At 49.9% G+C, this 23515-nt stretch overlaps 1 long non-coding RNA gene across 2 annotated transcripts in view; it reads left to right on the top strand.

The window, feature by feature from the left end:
• The window catches only part of Gm31724, a 94298-nt gene that overhangs the window by 35434 nt on the left and 35349 nt on the right, over positions 1 to 23515 (top strand). The window contains exons 1-2 of one of the 2 annotated variants that reach the window (XR_389144.2): positions 16517 to 16670; positions 17346 to 17563. This is a non-coding gene — a long non-coding RNA (predicted gene, 31724). Of the gene's footprint in view, positions 1 to 16516; positions 16671 to 17345; positions 17564 to 23515 lie in introns of those variants that run through there. The other variant, XR_880310.1, reaches the window with a different exon arrangement.

Here is a 23515-nt window from a genome sequence, read left to right as displayed (position 1 = left end):
TTTCTTGCTTCTGGGATATCCAACACTGTCTCTGGAGAGACCTATGTGGGTAGAAACAGAAGCAGCTTCTAGCCAATAGCTTCATGAGTGGATTTTTTTTCCTTTTTGGGGGGGTGGGGGGCGGATCTAATGCTTTGGCCTCAGTCCAACCTTCAGGTTTCTAAATCGTCACAAATAACAGATATGGGCCAGGGTCACCCATCCGGGCCCCTCCTGGATCCCTGGCCCTCAAAAACAGTGTGAAATCATCAATGTCCCTTGAGCTACTTGTTACACAGGCATCAGATAGCTGACACATATCCGAATTAAAGATCCACGTGGCAATGTCGGATGAGCACAGGGAAGCAGTTAAGGCCGCCATATAAAAATGTGAGTCAGTACTGCGAAGATGGTGTCGGAATGCCACCCGCTGCAGTGATTACTCTTTTAAAAATATTCTTCTTGTTTCTTTGAGAATCTCACACATGCATACACTGTAACTTGATCTTATTTGCTCCCAATTCCTCCCTCTAACTCTTCTTGGATAACCCCCTTCCATGTCCTTTTCCCAATTTTCTATCCTCATTTTTATTATTATCTATTTATGCACCACTGAGTCCAGCCAGTGGTACCCATATGTGTACAGGTGTCGGCCCATGGGTTGGAATATGGTCACCTTACCAGGGACCATGTCCCTCAAGGGAACTGACTCACCCTTCCCTGGGAACCTTCATCTATTAATAGCTCCTCAACTTTGGGGTGAATTAATTAATGCTACAATGTTGACTGGCTTGTTCTTATACAGGTCTTGTGCAGGCAACGACAGATGCTGTGATTTCATGAGTTTGATGGTCTTGTCACCTGAGAGGACTTTGTCTCACTTGAGTCCTCCCTGGCCTGTGTCTCACCTGAGTCCTCCCTGGCCTCTAGCTCTTACAATCTTTTCCTCCTCTCTCCCTCCACGTTCCCTGACTCTTGGGGGAGGAGGGGGTTGTGATGTATGTGTCTCACCTATATCTGAGCATTCCATAGGTACACATTCCCTGTGCATGGACCACTTGTGAATATCGCTATTAACCAGAGTCCACTCCTCAAGGACACTAAGGACCACATTAATCTACGGACGCAGAGATATAAATTTAGAAGGCAGTTTGAAACAATGTCCATTTAGCAAAATACCGGCAATAGGTTTATCACTCTAGCCCATGAATGATATTCTTTTTTAAAAAGATGTATGTATTTATTTTATGTATGAGTACTCTATTTGCATGTATACCTACCTGCATGCCAGAAGATGGCATCAATCCTAGTATAGATGGTTGTGAGCCACCCTGTGGTTGCTGGGAATAGCTGAGCCATCTCTCCAGCCTCATGAGTAATATTCTTTTTGTGGAGATGCGCCCTGCTTCTTGCTCCCTCCTCTGAGCTCCACAGCACTCTGCCTTTTCCATGGTGGCTTTGCTCAGTCCATGTATCCCCCATTAGGTTCTGAGATGACTTGATCTTTTCTGGGTCTGCTTCTGACCCTGACACAGACCATATAGGCACTTAACAATTAACTGACTTTGGAAGGCAGGAGTGTATCATGAGTCCTGTGGGTGGAAAAGAACTCTACTGTTTCCTGTCTCCATGTTGGGTCGGGCATACACCCATCTCCCTTCTTGGGATCCTCCCAGAGTGTCATCATCTATGACTTTTAATCCTACCTGGATGCTGTCTTCCTCTGTACCACTGATTGCCTGCTAGCTGTGTCTTGAGAGACGCAGCCTCTTTGCCTGGCTGGAGGGACCCTGGCAAGCTCCAGGGCTCCTTCCTTCTCTCTTCTTAGACCTCCTCCGAGGCAGCAAGCCAGAAGGAACTGTACCTGGCATCTCCAGGCACAGCCCTCAGCCAAGGGCATGCAGAATTGGTGTCTACCCTGGATGCCGTGTTTCAAATCTGTGTTGTTTTCGTTGCTGTTAAGAGTTCGCCTGAGTTTGCGGCTGATTGATCTTGTGCACGGAGCCACAGTCCAGTTCATATGTGCAATGGTCCTGTCATGTCCAGCAAAGATCCCTTCATGGTGGACACCCATTTACCACCCCTCCCCCCAGCTCTTACAATCTTTCCTCTTTTGAGACAATCTCTGAACCTTGAGGAGAGGGGCGATAGAGATGTACCATGTAGAGCTGAGCATGGAGAGGCAAAGATATCACCAAGCCCCACTCCTGCTGAGGGAGGTGTCTTAGTCAGGGTTTCTATTCCTGGACAAAACATCATGACCAAGAAGCAAGTTGGGGAGGAAAGGATTTATTCAGCTTACACTTCCACATTGCTGTTTATCACCAAAGGAAGTCAGGACTGGAACTCAAGCAGATCAGGGAGCAGGAGCTGATGCAGAGGCCATGGAGGGATGTTCTTTACTGGCTTGCCTTGCCTGGCTTGCTCAGCCTGCTCTCTTATAGAATCCAAGACTACCAGCCCAGAGATGGCACCACCCACAAGGGGCCTTTCCCCCTTGATCACTAATTGAGAAAATGCCTTACAGTTGGATCTCTTGGAGGCATTTCCTCAACTGAAGCTCCTTTCTCTGTGATAACCCCAGCTGTGTCAAGTTGACACAAAACTAGCCAGTACAATTGACCCCTTGTCAACTTGACACACAAACACATCACTAGTAAGCCTCAACCCTTACAATCTTATTCATCCCCAAGATCTAAATAACTTTAAAAGTCCCACAGTCTTTACATATTCTTAAAATTTCAATCTCTTTAAAATATCCATCTCTTTTAAAATCCAAAGTCTTTTTACAATTAAAACTCTCTTAACTGTGGGCTCCACTAAAACAGTTTCTTCCTTCAAGAGGGAAAATATCAGGGCACAGTCAATCAAAGCAAAAATCAATCTCCAACCGTCCAATGTCTGGGATCCAACTCACGATCTTCTGGACTCCTCCAAGGGCTTGGGTCACTTCTCCAGCCATGCCCTTTGTAGCACATGTGTCGTCTTCTATGGTCCAGATGCATGTACTCCACTGCTGCTGCTGCTCTTGGTGGTCATCTCATGGTACTGGCATCTCTAAAACACTGCATGACCCCTTCAGTCCTGGGCCTTCAATTGCAACTGAGGCTGCACCTTCACCAATGGCCTTCCATGGCGTCTCACAGTGCCGAGCCTCAGCTGCTCTGCATGACCCCTTCATGCCTTCAAAACCAGTACCACCTGGGTGACTCTTACATATTACCAAGTCCCGATGCAGCAGAAGTACAGCTTTGGCTATCTCTGGAACACAGCCTCTTTGTGCTTTCAGAAAACACTTCCCAGAAGATGTCACCTCAATGATGCTGGTCTCTTCTTAATCACCGCTAATTTCTTAGCTCCAGCTAACCAGCATCAATAGTCCCAGTAATGCAAAGTTTTTGCTTTGGTAGTTCTGGTATCTTGTTAATCACAGCTGATTCTTCAGCCCCAGCTAACCAGAACTACAGAATCTTTACAATCAAAACAGCAATGGCCCTGAAAAGAGTCTTTAATTTTCCCTCTGAAATTTCACAAGCCAGGCCTCCATCTTCTGCAGTGTTCTCAACATTATCTTCCAAGCTCCTGCAAAACATCTGACAGAGCTCTTAACAACGAATGGATCTTCAAGCCCAGAGTTCCAAAGTCCTTCTACAGACCTCCCCAAAACATGGTCAGGTTGTCACAGGAATACCCCACTCTGCTGGTACCAATTTGTCTTAGTCAGGGTTTCTATTCCTGCACAAACATCATGACCAAGAAGCAAGTTGGGGAGGAAAGGGTTTATTCGGCTTATACTTCCATGCTGCTGTTCATCACCAAAGGAAGTCAGGACTGGAACTCAAGCAGGTCAGGGAGCAGGAGCTGATGCAGAGGCCATGGAGGGATGTTCTTTACTGGCTTGCCTCACCTGGCTTGCTCAACCTGCTCTCTTATAGAACCCAAGACTACCAGCCCAGAGATGGTCCCACCCACAAGGGGCCTTTCCCCCTTGATCACTAATTGAGAAAAATGCCTTACAGTTGGATCTCATGGAGGCATTTCCCCAACTGAAGCTCCTTTCTCTGTGATAACCCCAGCTGTGTCAAGTTGACACAAAACTAGCCAGTACAGGAGGGAAAGGAAACTTCCTTCAGCCCCTAAGAGGCTAAGTATGCTTCAGTAGATGGTCCTGCATCTGAGCACATACAGGTAGCACCAAGTGGACACAGTGGGTTTTAGGAAGAGCACATGAAGCTGGGAGAAAAAAGTGGTGGAGGGGGCAGGGGAGGGATTGGAGGGCAAGGGGTGGGAAGCGGATTTGATCAAAATGCATTATATGCATGTGTGAAATTCTCTTTAAGCTCTGCCACCTGCTTCAGCAATGCGTGTGTTGAGAGATTCCCACTACCCTCTTCTTTCTTCCAGTGCTGACCTTATGTCCTTGCCCCCGACTGAACTTTGCGGGTCAAACAAGCAGCTCAAGTTCAAATCTTTCTTTCAGGGTCTGCTTTTTGGGGAGTCTGACCTTGACCACAGGGAGGCAAAATTTGGATAATTGGAGAAACAAAGTGCTCTTCAGCTCATAGGACCGCCCAAGGGGCGGCCATCAAACTCAGTCCAAGGAGGGGTGAGGGCGTGTAGGGGGTGGAGCCAAATCCAAAGCTCAGAGTTTGGGGGTGGGGCTGAGTCAAAAGCACAGACTGTGGGGGTGGATTGAGCTGGTTTCCTGAGCTGAGCCAATTAGTGGGCCTTCCAAAACTGGACCCAAGTTTGGAGCATCGCTGAGCCTTTCCAGGCAGCGTGGTCTTTGGTCCAGCAGCTCTGCTTAGCCTTAAGCTTTGACTTAGGCCAGCTTTCTCTCTCCCCGGCTTGGAAGGGTTGAAAGAAGGTCAGGAGAGACGTGGGTGCGGTCAGCGGTTCGCACCGCAGGGAGAAACTGAAAGCTTTCTGTACACGAGGAAGCTTTTCACTCCTGCGCTGAAGGTGTGACTTCAGGGCAGACTCCATGGTCACCCAGCGCCGAGGCCCTCTGATGCCCCCTGCAGTGCTTTCCCGGAGGGATTTACAGGAGGAGGGAAGACAGTGTCGGGCTCTGGAAGCACCCCAGCTTCCACCAGCTCCTCATCCTGAATGTCCTCAGCTCCGGTTTTCACTCCTTTTGCTTTGTTGCTTGTCTGCTCCCATGTCACTTGGTATAGGTGGCTGCGTCCTGAAGAACGGTCACTTTTGCCTGGTTGGTGAGTTCTAGGCTAGTGGGAGGGGGTTAGGAGAAGAAGGAGTACTTGAGCAGACACTGAAGTTTGTTCTCTGGTCTCCATAAGTGTGAGAGCCCCCCAACACACACACACACACACACACACACACACACACACACACACACACACACACGTCCTAAGCAGGTGCATTAGTTACCTAAGCACTTGCTACATTCCCGGTTGGGCGATCCCAGGACCCCACCCCTCAAACATCCTCAGAGTTCTCCTAACTACTTTTGAATCCAAATCTCTAGTTCCTGGCTGCCTGCCCTGTGCCTGCAAGCAGACCCTTGCAGAAACCCAGCTCTCCTGGCTCAGCTGCAGCTGTAAAGGCAGGGCAGAGACACAGAAGAGGTGGGCTTCTCATCTTGTCTACTTTCACGAGTGCCTCCGGCTTTCTCCCACAGGGAGGGAACCGCCGTGCCTTTTGTTCTCTCCACACTACCACAAAAGGAGTAGTCTCATCCAGCTCACTTCTTGGCAAACAGCACCCCCCCCAAGGTCAGTGTCGCAGGCACATAGCTCTTGTGGTGGCCTGCTTGGCTTAGTGTCCTCCCACTGCCATCCTGAAATTATTATTATTTGTGGTGATCTGAATACGAATAGCCTTCATAGGCTCATGTGTTTGAATGCTTGGTCATCAGGGAGTGGTACTGCTTGAAAAGGATTAGGAGGCGTGGCCATGTTGGAGGATGTATGAGGTCATTAGGGGTGGGCTTTGAGGTTTCAAAATACCATGCCAAGCCCAGAATCTCTCTGGGCCACTGGGTCAGGATGTAGTTCTTGGGTACGTCTTCAGGACCTTGTCTGCCTGCCTGTTTGCCACCCTGCTCCCCATTATGATGATAATGGACTAAATCTCTGAAACTGTAAGCCAGCCCCAATGAAAGGATTTCTTTTATAAGAGTTGCCTTGGGAGCTGGGCGTGGTGGTGCACACCTTTAATTCCAGCACTCGGGAGGCAGAGGCAGGCGGATTTCTGAGTTCGAGGCCAGCCTGGTCTACAAAGTGAGTTCCAGGACAGCCAGGGCTAGCTACACAGAGAAACCCTGCTTGGGGGGGGGGGGGGGGGAAGTTGTCTTGGCCAAGGTGTCTCTTCAGAGATGTAAATCAGTGACTAAGACATTATTCCCCCACCCTCCAGCCCCCAGACAGTCTTACTATGTCCCTGGCTAGCTTAGGACTCTTTAGGTAGACTAGGCTGGCCTCAGTCCACTGCCTACTGAGAGCTGGAGATATAAGCAGGAGCTGTCATTCCTTTGGCTCACCCTGAAATTCTTTACCCTCTGAGGTAGGGTCTCATGTAGCCCAGGCTAGCCTTATTATACAAGATATACATCTGAGAATGAACTTGAACTTCTGATCTTCTTGTTTCTAGCTCCCTGGTGCCAGGGTTAGTTTCATGGATCCCCTAGGACATATGGGATTCTTAATAACACTTCTGAGCAAGGGTCTGCATTTACATTTTGTACTGGGGCACACAGCTGACCTGGTCACTCTGTTGGACAATGCTGCTTGCTCTCTGCTGAGTCTGTTTTACATCAAATAAATGTAGTTAGAAGAAGCCCAGTGGGGCTGGAGAGATGGCTCAGTGGTTAAGAGCCCTGACTGCTCTTAAAAAGGTCCTGAGTTGAGGTTGGGGATTTAGCTCAGTGGTAGAGCACTTGCCTAGCAAGCGCAAGGCCCTGGGTTCGGTCCTCAGCTCTGGAAAAAAAAAAAGGTCCTGAGTTCAAATCCCAGCAACCACATGGTGGCTCACAACCACCCACAATGAGATCTGACACCCTCTTCTGGTGCGTCTGAAGTCAGCTACAGCATACTTATGTATAATAATAAATAAATCTTAAAAAGAAGAAGAAGCAGAAGAAGAAGCAGAAGAAGAAGCAGAAGAAGAAGCAGAAGAAGCAGAAGAAGAAGCAGAAGAAGCAGAAGAAGCAGAAGAAGAAGCAGAAGAAGCAGAAGAAGCAGAAGAAGAAGCAGAAGCAGAAGCAGCAGCAGCAGCAACCCAGGGACTGCCTGAGGTCACACATGAAGCAGAACTGGGATTTTTTTTCCCCTTTGAAATAGAGTTTCTCTGTATAGTCCTGGCTGTCCTCGAACTTGCTCTGTAGATAAGGCTGGCCTTGAGCTCAGAGATCTGCTTGTCTTGCCTCCCCAGTGCTGGGATTAAAGGCGTGCCACTACCTCCTAGCATAAGAGCTGAGATTTGAACCTTCCACCTTCACAACTTCCTTCTTGTCCCAAGAATCAGGTAATCAAGAGCCGGCGAGGGAAATCTTTGCATTATTGCATAGACTCTGATTTTTTTTCTTCCCCTTTACCAAGCCAGTCACAGCTTCCTTCCTGGGGGCTGGAGTTTTCTCCTCCTGATTCAGGCTGCTGCTCTGATTGTCTTGGCCCAGCCTCCTGCTGTGCGGAGCTGGAATGCAGCTGCCTCGCCTCCCTGGAGATGGAGAGGACATGGCCTCTCTGTCTCCTTCCTTGCCCGTACCCCTCACCTGCTGCCATCGCTAGAAAGACCCTCGATCCCAGGCTGCGGCTCTGAGGCTCAGGCCCCAGTATGATGGATGGGGAAGGAAAATCCGGACGGGGCTTAATGCTTTTACCGGCTGCCTCTAATTTCATTTTGAAAGGAAGGAGAAGGAAAGGGGCATGGGAGGACAGGAGACATTTTCCCTGGTGGAGACAAGCCGGGAATCAAGATAAATGGACGCTTTTCTCTGGTCCTCGCTCTGACCACCAAGCTTGGGTTTTCTAGAACACAGTCTCCTGGTCACATCCCTGCCGGGTGCCCTGGGGTTAGCCATGGTGGCTGACTGGATGCCCTAGGATTCAGGGGTCAGAAGAGGCTTGCTGTCTTGACTGCCTTTGGTCCTAGCCTTGCTGGCCAACTCAGACACCCTGGAGACAGCTGCAGTTTCAGCTGAAGTTTGGGAAGCAGAGTAGCGGGTTTCATGGAGGTAGCTTGACTCTACACTTAAGCTCATTTGCTTACTTATTGTACCCGGCTCCCCACCCCCACCCTCTGCAGGTACCAGACTGAGCCAAACAAGAGAGGCTTGCTGCCCTGCAGTGTCTGTCATTTCCTGGCTGGATGACCTGCAGCAAGCTCCGTAACCTCTCATTTTCCTTTTGGGGACTCAGGGGGAAAAATCGCATCAGTTCTCAGCATACAGGAGAGCGACTGGCGTTTGTGTAGGTCAAGAGCCTTGCCCCAGATGTGACACACAGAAAGGACTCCTAATATACTTGTCATTGTCGATATTCGGCAAGGGCCAGTAGGTACCACACGAAATGGAGATGAGAAGATTGAAGGAGAATGGCGATCCAAGTTCGTATCCAGAAGAGAAATACCAAGGAGAGGTGTGATGGGTGGGGGTGGGGGAGGGGCGAGAGGGGGTGGAGGTAGGACTGGGCATAAGGAGGCCCCAGCCCCAGCCTTGGCAACATCCACTCTCAGCTGCAGGTTCACAGCTCCAGGGGGGACCCCACGCTCCTTCCTCCCTCGTTATTTAAAGTCGGAGGGGTGTGTAAATCAACCAAAATAATTCACGAGCATCATTAGCGACTCCAAGGCGGCATCTTTTACCGGCAGCATTAAATTAAAAACAGCGCAAAACTGCAGCTTTTTAAAACACATCAGCTCTGCTTCCTCCCTCCTGCCTGCTGTAATCCAAAGCTGCTGGGATCTAATGAAATGAAATTAGCATCTCCAATCCCCCTCTGGCTACCAGTGCCTTGAAAAAAACCCATCTCTTTCTGATGTGGAACCCTGAGGAGGTTGTGAGGACGGCAATAGGCCCCTCCCTCCTGTCCCTGCTCCCCGTGTTCTGGGACCACCCACCCGTCCTGCCTATCATTTTTATTCCCGCAGGAAGACCCAGGAGAAGCCTTGGACTCTGTTCCTTCCCCTTCTCTGCCTAGACCAGCTAATTGCCGTTTTCTGTGATGACCACCCACAGAGATCAAGTGGGTCCCAACCCGTTGCCCACAGTCCACCCGTGGAGATGGCCACTGTTAACTGACTCTGTGTCCTTCAGTCCCAGGAGTGGCTCCTACAGGCTAGTCTTCCTTTTAAGGCCACTGAGAGGCCCCTGTCATCCTCTACACAGCAGAGAACTCTTTGTTACTGGGGGGGGGGGGCACTTTGTATACTGTAACACGTTTCTCTCTCACCCCTTCCATGCAGCAATGCCCTGCCAGGTCCCCCATCCCCACAACAGGTCCCAAAGAAAAATAACTTGCTGCCAGCCAGATGTTGGGGGTGGGGTGTGTGTGTCTGTCTGGTACCTTTTTCCTTGGGGGGGGGGCACTCTTTTAACTCTGAATTCTTTCTTCCTTCTTTCTTCCCTTCCCTTCCCCCTGCCCCTCCCTCTCCTCCTTCTCCTCCTCTTCTTCCCCCTCTCCCTTCCCCTCCCCATTCCTCCTTCCATGTGGTTCAGGCTGACCCTCCAACTTGCAATCCCCCTGCTTCAGCTTCCTGAGTGGCTGGGACTGCAGGCAGAATCATCATCACACGTGGCTCTATGACTTTTCTAAAGCAAGGATCTGTCACTTCCGCCCTCCCTTCTCTAGATCTCAGAGTTGTATTATTATGTTTCCCTCTCACTGTCCACCCCCTGAGGATGTGTGTGTGTGCTCTTGAAAGACCCACAACGTGAAGACTCCCCCACGTTCTGACTCAGGAGAGGCGACACCCCAAAATTACCAACGAGAAACGGTCTTGCTGCAAATTGCAAGAGGATTTTTATTCAAGAGCGCTCTCGGGCCCACGGTCATACACCACGCAGGGGTAGAGGACTGTGGCGCCCCGAGTAGCTGATTAAGGGGGTATTTAAAGGAAGGAACCACAACTCAAGGAGGTGGGAAGGGCGTTGTTGGAAAATACCAAAAATACCAGTTAAGAGTCACAAGGAAGTACAAAGTCACAAGTGTCAGGTTATCTCTCAAGACAGTTTCTTTCTTTCTTTCTTTTTTTTTTTTTTAAAGATTTATTTATTTATTACATGTAAGTACACTGTAGCTGTCTTCAGACACACCAGAAGAGGGCGTCAGATTTCGTTACAGATGGTTGTGAGCCACCATGTGGTTGCTGGGATTTGAACTCTGGACCTTCGGAAGAGCAGTCGGGTGCTCTTACCCACTGAGCCATCTCACCAGCCCCCTCAAGACAGTTTCTAAGAGCCCCTAACAATCTAAGAGCCCCTAGCAATAGCACCTTTGCATAGTGGGTTCCAGCAATGGTCAGGGTGGGTCAGGGTGACTTTCTTTGAATGAACACTCTTTGAACCCAGGAAGCAGGTGGGTGGAGGAAGGAATGTCGCTATCTGTTTTATGATTAGCATACCTTGGAGCATTGAGTTTACTACTCTTTCACTCTCACTAACCAGTAAGGAGGGTTTGCAGGTAAATTCTCTCCCCACACCAGACTGTAATGCTTGTCTTATCCCAGGCATCCCCTGTGGTTGGTAGGAAACAGAGTTCTCATTGCTTAGCAAGACAGAGTTGCAGCTACTTCTGGAGCCATTTGTTCTGCCCCCTCCATGGCAAGCCTCCTGCCCTGCCCCGTCCGGCAGGTCTCTGCTCTCATATCTGTGATGTTCTGCTTGTTCTAATAAACCGCTCATGGGTAGGGCTGTACTTGGTGGCAGCGCACTTGTCTAGCATATGGGAAAGCCCCATGTTTCATCCCCACCCAGGCAGGGAGCAGGTAGCTTTCCCATCCTCCCTGGATTACAGTATCTCACTGTGTAGCTCAGGATAGCCTCAGACTCACATCCTGAACCCTGGGCTACCATGCCTGGCCTAGAACCTGTCCTTTTATATTTTAAAATTAATTTTATTTTGATACATGCCTATGTGCATGACCGCTGCATGCAGTACCAACAGCGGCCAGAAGAGGGCATCAGGTTCTCTGGAGCTGGAGTTACAGGTGGTTGCAAGCTACCCAACCTGGGTGCTGGGAACCAGACTCAGGTCTTTAGAAGAGGAGGAAGCCCTTTAAACCACTGAGTCATCTCTCCCTAAAATGGTAAAGTTGCTCTTTTATTCCTCCATTCATTCATCCATCTGTGCTCAGTCTTTGTCACCTCACCATGTCTGATCTGTCTGTCGCTGTTGAGGCAGCTCCATACAAATGGACCCCCATCTCACCTTGCATTACTGCACCCTGAATCTCTGCCCGGGACTCTCTCTAGAGGAGACACAGTGTCCTGCAGGGATGTTTGGAATGGAGGAAGACTTCACCCCCATCAGTGGGGCAAGAGCCCAGGTGAACAGCTTTAGTCTGTGATCGCTCATCTGGACAGTAAGAGACACAGCCAACTTGCTCTGTAGAGAAGCCCCAAGGGGGTGAGCTTGAGAGGGCACCCTTCATTGCCTTCCTCCTTTCTTGGTCTTGCTCCACCTCCTCCTATCAGGTCATCTCCCACATACCTGCATACCTGTCCTTGTGACAGGTTCTCTTGGGCTAATATGAAAGGCTTGTCTGGGGTGCAGAGAAAGAGTGCTGTGTCAGAGTCATCTCTGCCAGTGTGAATTCTGTCATCGACCTCAGTGCAGGGGAGCACTAGACAAGGACACAGCGCAACACAGTTCCTCCCAGCTACCTCGCCAGCTTTCCCAGCCAGGGCAGTGGTTCTCAGCCTTCCTAATGCTGCAACCCTTTAATCCAGCTAGCTGCTCCTGTTGTGGTCACCCCCAACCATAAGACTGTTCCTGTTGCTACTTCATTACTATCATTTTGGTATTGTTATGAATGATAATGTAAATATTGGGTTGATAGGATATCGGATATGTGGGCCCCCATGAAAGGTTATATTTGGTGCCTAAGGGGTCACAACTCACAAGTTGAGAACCAGCGATCTAGAACCAGCTCCTCCCCTTGGTGGCGGTTAACTAGGGAGGTTATCTAGGGCTTAACTAGGGAGGTTAACTAGGGCTTAACTAGGGAGGTATAGCACTAAGAACAGAGCCAATCTGTCACTAAGGGGAGTGTGCTTTCCCATGAGGCATCATGGGGCCATCATGACTTTGGGCTTGGGACACTTGACTTTGGAAGATGGGTACCAGCTAGGGGAGTCACTGGTCTGGTCGTAAGCACCTGGAAGTATAGAGCCAGACCTCAGGCTGGAGATCTGAAGGCTGGAGGCTTGACCGAGGTGCTGTCTGGCTCTCCTGCCGTATTGGCCCTCATAAGTACTCTTGTATATGGCTGGGTATCCCCCGCTCCGCCTAGCACAGGGCTCTGCAGCTGATTGCTCTGAAACCAGCACTGGGTAATTGGGGGGTGGCATCAGATCCCCAAATAGAAGCCAGAGCATATCCCTGATATCCAGGCACACCCAGCTCAAGGGCTCTTCTCTTAGGAGTGATGCAGCTGAACGTGTTAATGTCTTCATGGATGCCAAGCGGAGGTCCTGAGAGAGCTACAGTTGAGCTTGGGTGGAGGCCGGATCCCTGTCCAGATTATAAATGGCCTCCACCCTGACTCTCCAGTTCTCCCAGCCCAGGTCTCTTTCCCCTCTCCCAGTCTGAATCTGCCCGAAGGCCTGAATGTCAGCCATATGTTTCTGATGCTAGATTGCCGCACAGTGAGCCAGAAGGGCTGTTTGGGAAAGAGTACTCAGTCAAAGCTGTGTTTATACACACGAGGGCCAGGCATCTTTTTATTATGCAGAATTATACACTTCCTAACACATAGGCATTTTTCCTTTCCTGGGTGAATCTGCCACATGGGCGGTATGAGTCTGCTGCGGGTGGGGGTGGTGGGGTGGTGGCGGCTGCGAGTGCTGAGCCCCAAGCATCACAGATCTGATAGATGTGTGTGCAAGGGCACTGTAACCGAGATCTTATTCTCCCGAGAGGACCTGGGGACCTGGGCCCCAGCAACACTATTGTGTGTGTGGCGGAGCTTAACTGGAAGCCCCAGTTGGCTCTGCCTTGTGCCCCAGCTGCAGATGCTCTCCTTTCGTTCTGGAAGGAACGCATTAGACCTTTACCAGGAAGCATTTTCTAGAGTCCGCATTCGGGACTGCACAATTCTGACTTTAAAAAACTTGACACCGAGGCCCCCACCCTTGAGTTTAAGTTGAGCAGTCAATAACTATGATGACAGGGGTGACAAATGTCTTTTCTTTAGCCAGGTATGCTCATGCATGCCTGTCGCCCCTTTACAATCCCGGAAGTTGGGAGTTTGAGCCATGAGGATAGCCTGGGCTACAGCAATAAAAAGAAAAAGGAAGGGAAGGGGAAGGAGGAAGAGGAGGAGGAAGAAAGGTGGGAGGAGAAAGAAGAGAAGGGGAAGAAGAGGAAGAAGAAGAAGGAGAGGAGAAAGAAGAGGAAAATAAAGAGGAAGAATAAAAGAATAAGGAAAGAAGAAAGAGGAAGGAAGTGAAGGGTAGCTTTTTTTCTACTTTTAAGCTTAGGAGAGATAAGGAATGAGGGTTGGGCGATGTGGGTTGGAGCGGAGACGCCTTTGTACCAGCCCTCTGACGGAACTCACCTGTCTCCTCAGTTTTGCCTTGTCCTCATCACTGATGAAATGGGAATAGCATGTAAGGTGCCCAACACAGTGCCTGGTGCCTTGCCTTTGCCGAGTGATATTTTCTCCTGTGGCCATGATTCGAAGCGTTCTCTAAGGGTCAAGAAGTCAGTGGCTTCTACCCCAGTGGCCCGAGTTCTGCCAAAAGCAATCGCTCATCAAGTTGTCTTTGAAATGGGGGATGGATGAGTGTTGGGTCTGGAATCAGGGTCTCTTGTTAAGTAAAAGAGGAGCTGGGCAGTTAGCACCCTGGTGCTTCATCAGCTACAATGTGAGCCGTAATAGACTTGCCCCACAGGCTTGTGAAGGTGAGATTAATGGCGAGAGCTTGAGAGAAGCATACAAGCTGTTTAGTGTGCATGAAGCTCAACGCCACTTCGTGTCTGGTTTTATTAGCAGCAAGTATCCCAGTGAATAGTAGTTTACTATCTAAAAGCATTTTGATTTCTGTTCCCCCAACACCCCCAAATCCTCAGATTCAGCCAGGCCCCACTGAGCAGATAAGAGAGCAACTCGAAGGAGGTCAAAGAACTTGCTGGGTCTCCCTTGTGGATTGACGGTGGAGCCCCGACCGCACAGTTCTTTGGTTGGTTGTTAAATTATCATTTTTATTTTTTTGTCATATCTAGACATCTGATCTCTTGAGAATGCTTCAGACTTTAAATATTGAAGATGCTGGAGTTCTGGGGCATATAAGTCAACTCTCCTCTCCCTCTCTGACAGCCTGCTTCCACAAGGAAGTGTTTCAGGGGTCAAAAGGGTAAGAGGCCAAAGGAGTCAGAAAAGCCTATGGTGCTGTATTCCACCGTGGTGGAGGGACTTCCGGGGAGGGGGAAGTCACTTAGGAAATGCACTCAGACCACCAGGCCCACACGCATGGAGTTCACTCAGGAGAAGGAGGCGGATGATCACACTAAGGCCGATCCCGTCTGTGATGGGGCGGGAAGGTGGCTGGGTTACTAAGTGCACACATGTCTTGTGTTTCTTTTTGTCCTTCGAGCTTTGACAACCCTGTCAGAACATTGGAAATGTCTCCCCCCCCCCCCCAACATAACAAATCCTGTGGGCTCATGGGTCAGTAACTTTCCAAAAAAGGTGCATGAAACCCCAGTCCATTGATTCTCCCCTCTATAGTGGCAGGGGCAAGCCAGCTCTTTGGCTACTTCCTGCTGTACCTGCTGGAAGGGAGGAGATGCCCCGTGTCTCAGAGGTAGCTGGGAAGAGCCTGCACGCACTCGGAGAGCTGTCCTTGGTAAAGGAGCGATTTACCATCTGAAGGGCGCTCCTCCCTCCCCTTGTGATGAAATTAGTTCATAAGGACTGTTCCTGCATTTGCTTCTTCAGGGACACCGGGAGGCCCCCATCTCTTCTCTCTCCTTCCCAACACCCGCAGCCCCCCGAGATTTAGAGTCAGGATGCGCTCTTCCCTCTCACTTCCATTACTTTAGCGCCTGAGTTACAGAGCCATTATCCCTTGAAGAGTTCTTCATTCGACCTCAAACAAAATCCAGAGGCACTGCCTAACAGAAGTCCGCTTACTGTCCTCTCCGTCCCTTTAGCCCCTTTAGGGACTGTGCTGCCACTCACGGCTCGCAACCTTGGGTTAGACCTCCACCCCTCAGAGATTTATTTTCCTAATCTGTAGAATCTGGGGGTTGAAATAGATATCCCAAAAAGAAGTCCCTCCCATTCTGTGGTTTCCTTCAGCCGCTTGCAAACCTCGACATCATAGGGTTCAGAGGGCTACATCTTGGTCCCGAGATCTGTATGCCTCTTCTGGCTCCCCCTCCACAAACCCTGACTACAAAACCAGCAACTCGCACAGAGATGCAGGGGTTGAGAGATGGACAAAGTTAATAGGAGACAGGAAAGGACAGGCTGAGAGATCCTCTCCTTCAGTAAACAAAGTGCTCTGGGAATTGATTCCCTCTGCTCCTGTTTACACGTAGGTAGCTCCCTCCCTTCTTCCCGCCCCCCCCAGCCCCCACCAGTTCGGGGGGGGGGGGGGAAGGCATTGCATGGAGATTAGCTAGCTACTCTGTATCGAGGCTGCAAAATGCCTGCATGTTTATTATTCCCGGAGCCTAAACACCATTCACGCAACTCCATCCTCTTGTCCTTGTTTTTCTTTGGTGTGTCTATTTATTTATTTATTTATTTATCTGTTTATTTAATTATCTATCTGTCTTCTTCTTTAGACAACTGGGGTCTGGGAAGGAGATGGATTCTCTGCCAGGTGCAGGTTCAGTGTCCTCCAAAGATCTCAGGAAGGGGGGGGGGCGCGGCAATACTTGCTAATAGGTCTCTTCCCTTGGCAAAGCAGTTACCACCTGTTTCTGCAGATGTGACATTCTTGACCAAGGCCACAGCCTTCCCAGCCAGAAGTCTAGGTGGACAGGGAGCACAGGCCAGGTTTCTAAGGGCCAGGGAGCTTATACTTCCCGCCAGCTGCCTGCTCAGGCTCTGGTCTCTGAGTAATGAAGTCAGCCGGGGTGGGGGTAGCAGAGCAGGTGGCTCTGATAAGGATGAAACAAAATGAATGTGTTTTCAAAGTTTCCCCCAGGCCCAGCAGCATTCTGCAGAACTGTAATCCTATTTTGTAAATAGATGGAATTGCTTCCCCCCCCCCCCATTTTAACCCATTGGAGATACAAAGCCAGCTGTAGTTCTTCCTCCCGAGCTTGGCCCCTCCCTTCCCCCTGTTTCTCATCGAAAGCAACCTATCCCTTCCTTCCCAGTGTCCCCGTGTGCTTGTGTGCTGATGTGAGGCTCAGGAAGGTGCTGCTCCTACAGCCAACGCCCAAAGCTGTGGTCAGAATTAGACCTCTCAGACTAGCCTGGCTGTGAAGCGGCTGGAGAACTGGGGTCTCTTCCGTCCGACTCCTTCCTGAGTCTGTCTCTTCTCTTCTGGACAGGTGTTGTTTGGACAGGGAATGGGGACAGCCACAAGGGACCCCAGCAAAATGTCCAGGAATGGCCCCCGGTGACCCTTGAGGAATCTCTGGCTGTTTTCTGAGTCAGTGGAGAGCCATAGCAGGACTTTGGGTGACCATGATCCTATGTGGCTCTTAGCTGCCTCTGATACTCCCTGCCTCCAGAGGCAGAGATTGGGGAGCCAAGATACAAAACTAACCATGTGACCTCACTGCAGGGACTTGGGTTAGAGAGACAGTGGTGGCCATGGCTTGGTAACATCCGTCGGGCTCTAAGGACAGGTGATGGGGCCATCATTAGGAAAAATTCCTTGAGAACCGTCCTCTGATCATAATATCCATTACCATCTCAGCCAGAGAAGATGTGAATGGCCACAGCAGACCCTCCAGGTCAGGCCTGTTAATTATCTCTCAAAGCCGGGTGGAGTGAGGTTGGGAGGGAGATTGGAGCAACCCCCAGTTCTCACCCCTTCTGTGGTGACCGGCTGCCTTTATCTACCCATGCTCCTGTGAATAGCAGCACCTCACCCATGCTCCTATCTATAAGTCTAGCTAAGTCATTAGCTGGCGGTGCTAGACTTCATCGGAATCTTGACTTTGCTCGGCCCTTGGCATCTTATGCTGGGTGAGGGACATTTGTTTATTATGTCTCTCCAGGAAGAGTTCGGACACAGTGGAGGGGATTGCAGCGGGAGAGCCAGACTGACTAGTGAGATGTGAGATCTCTGTGTTTGAGATCCTTGGACTGTAGGCCAACAGCATCCTGAGCACAGAGTGGCTGCTTTGATGACCTGCACCTTATGGCAAGGCCAACAAGAGGATCACCCACATCCTGGAGATTCTGATGGATGCTTAAATGATACTTCAATGAAGAGGTACCTGGGAGGAGGGATGTGGTCTCAATGAATGGGGATGAAGCAGTCTTTATGGTTCTTAAGGCATTCCCACACCTTTGCAGCCTCCTGTTGCAAATGTAGAGCTTAAGAAAATAGACATTAAGTATTGCTGTTCAATATCATTTGATGGGGCTGTCCAGCTTGCTGGAGTTTGGCAGTCTTTAAGACTATAATAGTAATGGTCCACTGTAGATTGGATACTAAATATCCCCCGACCCCTGCCTGCTAAAAGCTTGCTAGCCAACCTGTTGCTATGGAGAGGTGGTGGAGCCATTGAAAGGTAAGGTCTAGTGAGAAGTTTCTAGGTCCGTGGGGTATGCCCATGGAGGAGATTGTGGGTCCCGTTTCCCCTTTGCTGCATGACTGACAATGTAAATGGTTCTGCTCTATGACAGCTGTGCCAGGAGAACTTCCTCCACAGGGCCCAAACAAAAAGTCCCCATTTGCTCATAGACTGGAACGTCGAAAATTTTAAGACAAAATAAACGTTTTATAAGCTCTGGTATTTTGTTATAGTGATGTAAAGTCAAGGAACATAGCGCCGAAGTACTATTGAAAGGGGTTTGTTTGTTTGTTTGTTTGTTTGTTTGTTTCGTTTTTTCGAGACAGGGTTTCTCTGTGTAGCCCTGGCTGTCCTGGAACTCACTTTGTAGACCAGGCTGGCCTCGAACTCAGAAATCTGCCTGCCTCTGCTTCCCAAGTGCTGGGATTAAAGGCGTGTGCTACTTGTTTGTTTTTTAAATTAAAAATGTATGTGAGTGTGGGGACACATGTGCCACAGAACACGTGTGGAGTTCAGAGAGAATGACTCTGGACATTGGTACTTGATTTTCACCTTGGTTTTCCCTTGTGTAGAGCAGACTAACTGGTCTGCAAAGTCCTGCCTCTCATCTCCGTGCGGGAGTGCTGGGATGACAGATGCTTGCACTGTCTTTGTCTGGCTCCTTTGCAGCTTCTGGAGAGAGGGGCCCATGTCCTCAAACCCATGTCCTCGAGCTTGTATGATAAATGCTTTTACCTACAGAGCCATCTTTGTAGACTAGTGGTTCCCAGCCTTTCTAATGCTGTGACCCATTAACACAGTTCCTCATGTTGTGGTAACCCCCAACCATAAAATTATTTCCATTGCTACTTCATAGTTGTAATTTTGCTACTGTGATGAATGGTAACATAAATATTTTACATGCAGGTTAGCTGATACATGTCTTGTGTGAAAAGGTTGTTTGAGTCTCACAAGGGTCACGACCCAAAGGTTTAGAGCCCCTGTTCAAGAGCCATCTTTTTTAAAAGGTGGGGGCAGAGTCCCATGCAACTTAGGCTGACTTCAAACCCAATACGTAGCAGAGGATGGCCTTGACTTCTGATGGCCTTGCTTTTACTTACGCAGGGCTGAGATTACAGTCATGGGTTACCATACCTGGTTTACAAAGTCAGTTTCCCAAATGCTAAGCAAGCATCCCACCAACTGAGCTATATCCCCAGGGCCCATAGTTCATAGATAAAGATTATCATCACAGAGAGGATGGCTTGCTGGTGGGCAGACTCATGTCTGGCCTTGATGCCCCTCTCTCCAGATGTTGCCTTGTTTAGATCTAGCCTCCAGGGAAACAGCCACCATCTTCATAATAACGGCTGGGTTGGCTTGCCAAAGATCATCACAGCTGGGCTTGTTGACTGATGTCATTTCTCATAGAAGGAGGGGTGGGGAGGGTCACGGGACCCTCTCCTTAGTGTCCAGCCACTCCTCCTAACCAATTGCATGCAATTCTGCCCTAATTGGATATGACCTGGAGTCTCAGAGGGGGGCCTAGAGTATACAGGCTGGGGAGACTGGGGAATTCGGATCCATCTAGGTAGCTACAGCGAAGTGTTCCAGTGCAGCCGCTCTTGTCTGTGGCCCTTTGCCCGTGCTCTGTAAGTAAGCCCAATAGACTCACTGGCTCCCAGAGAGATCACTGGTGGAACTGAACTTTGGTTTCTCACTGGGAGTGGGTAGCCACTGTCAAGCACTCCTCTCTCCTAAACAGGAAGAAAATCTCCCAACATCCCTTGGCAGCACTGTGTATCTGGTGCCTTCTAGAGACTGCTGCTAAGGAGGGGAAGGTACGGCCTATACAGTTCATGTGACTGCTGGGGTAGTGTCGGCAAGCTCCCCTCTCAGGCCTCCTTTCCCTCCCTCATCCTCTCTGTGGAGCTGCAGCCCTCTGAGCTCCACCACCAATCATGAGATTGTGTAACTGAGGAGGCCGCTGGGGTGGGATAGCCGTGGTGAGGACCCAGCGGGAGTCACGGTACTGGAAGGGATGGTGGTCGCCGTGTGGTGGCTTCTAGAGTAATGATGGGAAAGAGAGGGAGCGACTAGCTCTGCCAGGTTTGGCACCCCTTGCAGCCAGCCTCAGGTGAGGGAGAACCTGGGGCTTGGGTGGATTCGTTGAAGGTCATATCTTTGAAATCCAATTCACCCCTTGTCCGGGACTTGAAATGGTCCATTTGCTGAATTTACTTGCTGTCTTCGCCCCTCAGCTTTGTTGACCGGCTCTCGTTCCGTCTTCATAACAGCGTTTTAAGGGATTGACCTACAGCTGCTAAGAGGTTCCTTAGGTTGTTGGGCTCAGAGGCTCACTTGGGCTATTCCATGTAATTGGGTTTTATGGACAGACAAGGCAATATGAAGGCACATGCATCATGGGGATCCGGGAGCCTGCCAGCCGACTGGCACCATGGGAAGAACAGGAAGAGAAATACAGCCATCACCATGGAGACAGAATGAGGGTGTCCACATCATGGCAGCCCTGGGAGCCACTGACCCCATATTCAGGATGCTTTCTGGTCCCCAAATGCACACACATCCCTATGGGAGCTCTGTAGAGTCTACAGAGTGGCACTTAGGTATGAGCCGTGTCTCCTTTGGTCTGCATACAGTAGGTGCTTAACAAGGCTGGCAAACAACCACGAGGCAGTGATGTTAGGCAGAGACAAGACTAAAACTCGGATCTGTGGTTGTGGCCTAGTGCTTTCTCGTGTGGGGTGACCTTCCAGCCCAGTGATGTGCACAGGCTGTCGAAGGCTCCTGTGTTTAGAACCTGAGAGTCAGATGTCATCATCTTACATATATAGGGAAGGAGTGAGCAGAGGTGGCCTGAGGCTTGCAGCTGTTGTGGCCTCTGGGCTTGAGCCTTCTCTTCATCTCTTGCCATTCTCTGCCCCCTTTCCACGTCACTTCTTCCACCCTGATGGTCCAGAAAGGACAGACGAGTGGCCCTCCTGTGGGAAGCATGGAGCCTCTAGTGCTGAGAGGGGACAGCCCCGGGATGTGAGAGGCTGGCATACATTTGATGTTTATCTGTGTCTTCTATGTGCCAGGCATATCCTAGATACTCTCCCTACCCTGTGTCGATGGCACTGTCATGCGTAGCTCTTTACTGAGAAGATGGCATGGCACAGAGCAGATGTGTGACTTGCCCAAAGCCACCCAGCTAGGCAGAGGTGTCAGACTGCATTCAAAGTGCTTGCTCTAAATCAGTTGTTTAGGCTGTAGTTAGAACCAGCCATTCTGATGACCTTTTGCATGGTATGACAACAGTGTGTGTGTGTGTGTGTGTGTGTGTGTGTGTGTGTGTGTGTGTGTATACCACTGGCATACTTCTTGAGATGTTTAACATTTTATCTTACAATTTATTATATTCAGTATATAGGTATTTTGCCTGCATGCATGCCTGTGCACCATGTGTGTCCTTGGTGCCACGGAGGCCAGGAGAGGGCATTGGATCCTCTGGGACTGGAGTTACAGAGGGTTGACAGCTGCCATGTGGGGCACTGAGAATTGAACCCAGATCCTCTGGAAGAACACTCAGTGCTACTGAGCTATCTCTCCAGCTCCCTCTAGAGGGTCGTGAAGGAAACATTTTCTTCTACTTCCTCTCTCCCTAACTGGACTGTTTCTAGTGATGGCTGCGTCTGGTTCCTGGGGGTCTCAGCCGCAGCTCCTGCTGACTGTTAGGCATCTTTGTGTCTGGTATCTTCATTTTTTTCTTCCTTCTTTAGCTCTCCTTGTTCCGGCCCAGCCTTGGCCTTTTGCACAGAAAATGGGTTCACCCCCTTTCCTGGCTCGTTCCCCAGCTCTCCGGGGTTGGTTTAAATCCAGCCACATGGGTTCCAGAGCAATTTGCCTCTTTGGAAGAGGACAGGCAGAGGACAGCCACAGTGACCTTGAATGTACCTTTCCTTTTCTTGCCAACCTCAAGCCCTTCTGTCCCAACCCCCCCACCCCCACCCCCCCGGGAGGCTTTGAGAGCCAGCGTGCTGCTCTCTAGCTCATGGCTACCTCTCCCTGTTAACATCCACTTGCAGCATTACTGCCGGGTTTCCATTCTTCCCTGGAGAAATGGAGCCAGCCCTGCCCCTCGGGGAAGCTGACACCTCTGAGAGCCCTGATGCCCTCCCTACCAGTCTCCAGATAATGGAAAGTCATTTCCGGTGGGAGGAAGTGGTGCGGGGGCCCTGCGTGCACTCAAGTTGTTGCCTCGTAACTGCAACAAAAGGAAATGTAGGCCAACAGCCCTTGGAGCTCGCTGCTCTTGCTACGAAGAACTGCGCTGGCCAGCAAACACTCGCTAATGGTCTCTTCCTCGTCTCCTTCTAGCTAATGATAAATAATGTGTATTTTTAGTTTGGAATTGAATTTCATCTCACTGTTGCTGGTGTGTTTCTGGTGGTTTTTTTTTTTTTTTTCCTTCCTTTCTCCCTTGGGGCCTGGAAGCCAGACATTGGTGCACAGACTATACACATTTATTCCTTGCTAGAAACTGACATATGGACTTATTATATCCTACATTCTTATTGTCACCCCCAAACCATTCACCTGGCTGAGCCAGGTGGAGAACTGCCTCTAAGAGGCCTCTTCGGAAGGCATCTTGTAGATGGAAGACAAGGGACTGACTGGCCTCTGTCATTGATTGCTGCCCCCGACTTGAATATGCCTTGGGTCTCTGCAGCATGTGTGATGCTTTGGTTCTGGGACGAGCCTTTGAGAACCACTGGCCTAAATCCTTCCTATGCAAAATGTGGTCCTGGGACCAACAGCCCAAGGTCAGTGGGAGGCTGGCAGGGATGGATACTTGGGCCCAGTCCAGCTCTAAGAAAACTGCACATTTGGGAGGCTGGGGAGCTGGCTTAGTGAGTAGAGGCCTTGTGTGTCAGCAGGAGGACTGAGTTTGGGTCCCCATTACCCACATAAGAAGCCAGACATAGTGGTGTGCACCTGTAACTCCACTGCTGGGTGCAGAGAAGGAAACTGGAGGATTCTGGGAGCTCAGAAACCAGAGGATCCTGGGAGCTCATTGTTTATACAGTCTAGCTGGATCAATGACCTTCAGGTTCCACGAGAGACTCTGTCTCAAACTAATAATGTGGAGGAGCTGGGGAGGGGAGCTCAGTGGTTAAGAGCAGTAGAGGGCAAGTAAGAGGTCCTAAGTTCAAATCCCCAGCACCTATGTAAAGTCAAACATGGATCCGTGTGCCTTAAATCCCAGCTTCAGAGACAGGCAGATCCTCACCGTAGCTGAAATGTAAGCCTCGGGTTTGGTGAGAGACCTTGTCTCAGGAAATAAGATGGAGGGTTCTTGAGGAAGACACCTGGTATATTCCTCCAGCCTCACCTCTGCCTGTGCTCTCACAGGTACATCTACATGTGTGAGCATGTACGCTTTCCTTATCACGGATAAGGTGGAGAGGGCCTGAAGCAGACACTTGATATTGACTTCCAGCTTTGTGCGCTCTCTCTCTCTCTCTCTCTCTCTCTCTCTCTCTCTCTCTCTCTCTCACACACACACACACACACACACACACACACATACACACACACACACACACACACACACACACACACACACACCAAGTTTTATAACAAGTTTTTCTAGTGATCTGAATGTA

The sequence above is a fragment of the Mus musculus genome, chromosome 11 (assembly GCF_000001635.26).
Source record: "Mus musculus strain C57BL/6J chromosome 11, GRCm38.p6 C57BL/6J".
In the NCBI taxonomy this organism is placed as follows: Eukaryota; Metazoa; Chordata; class Mammalia; order Rodentia; family Muridae; genus Mus; species Mus musculus.
This window is presented reverse-complemented; position numbering and strand designations above follow the sequence as displayed.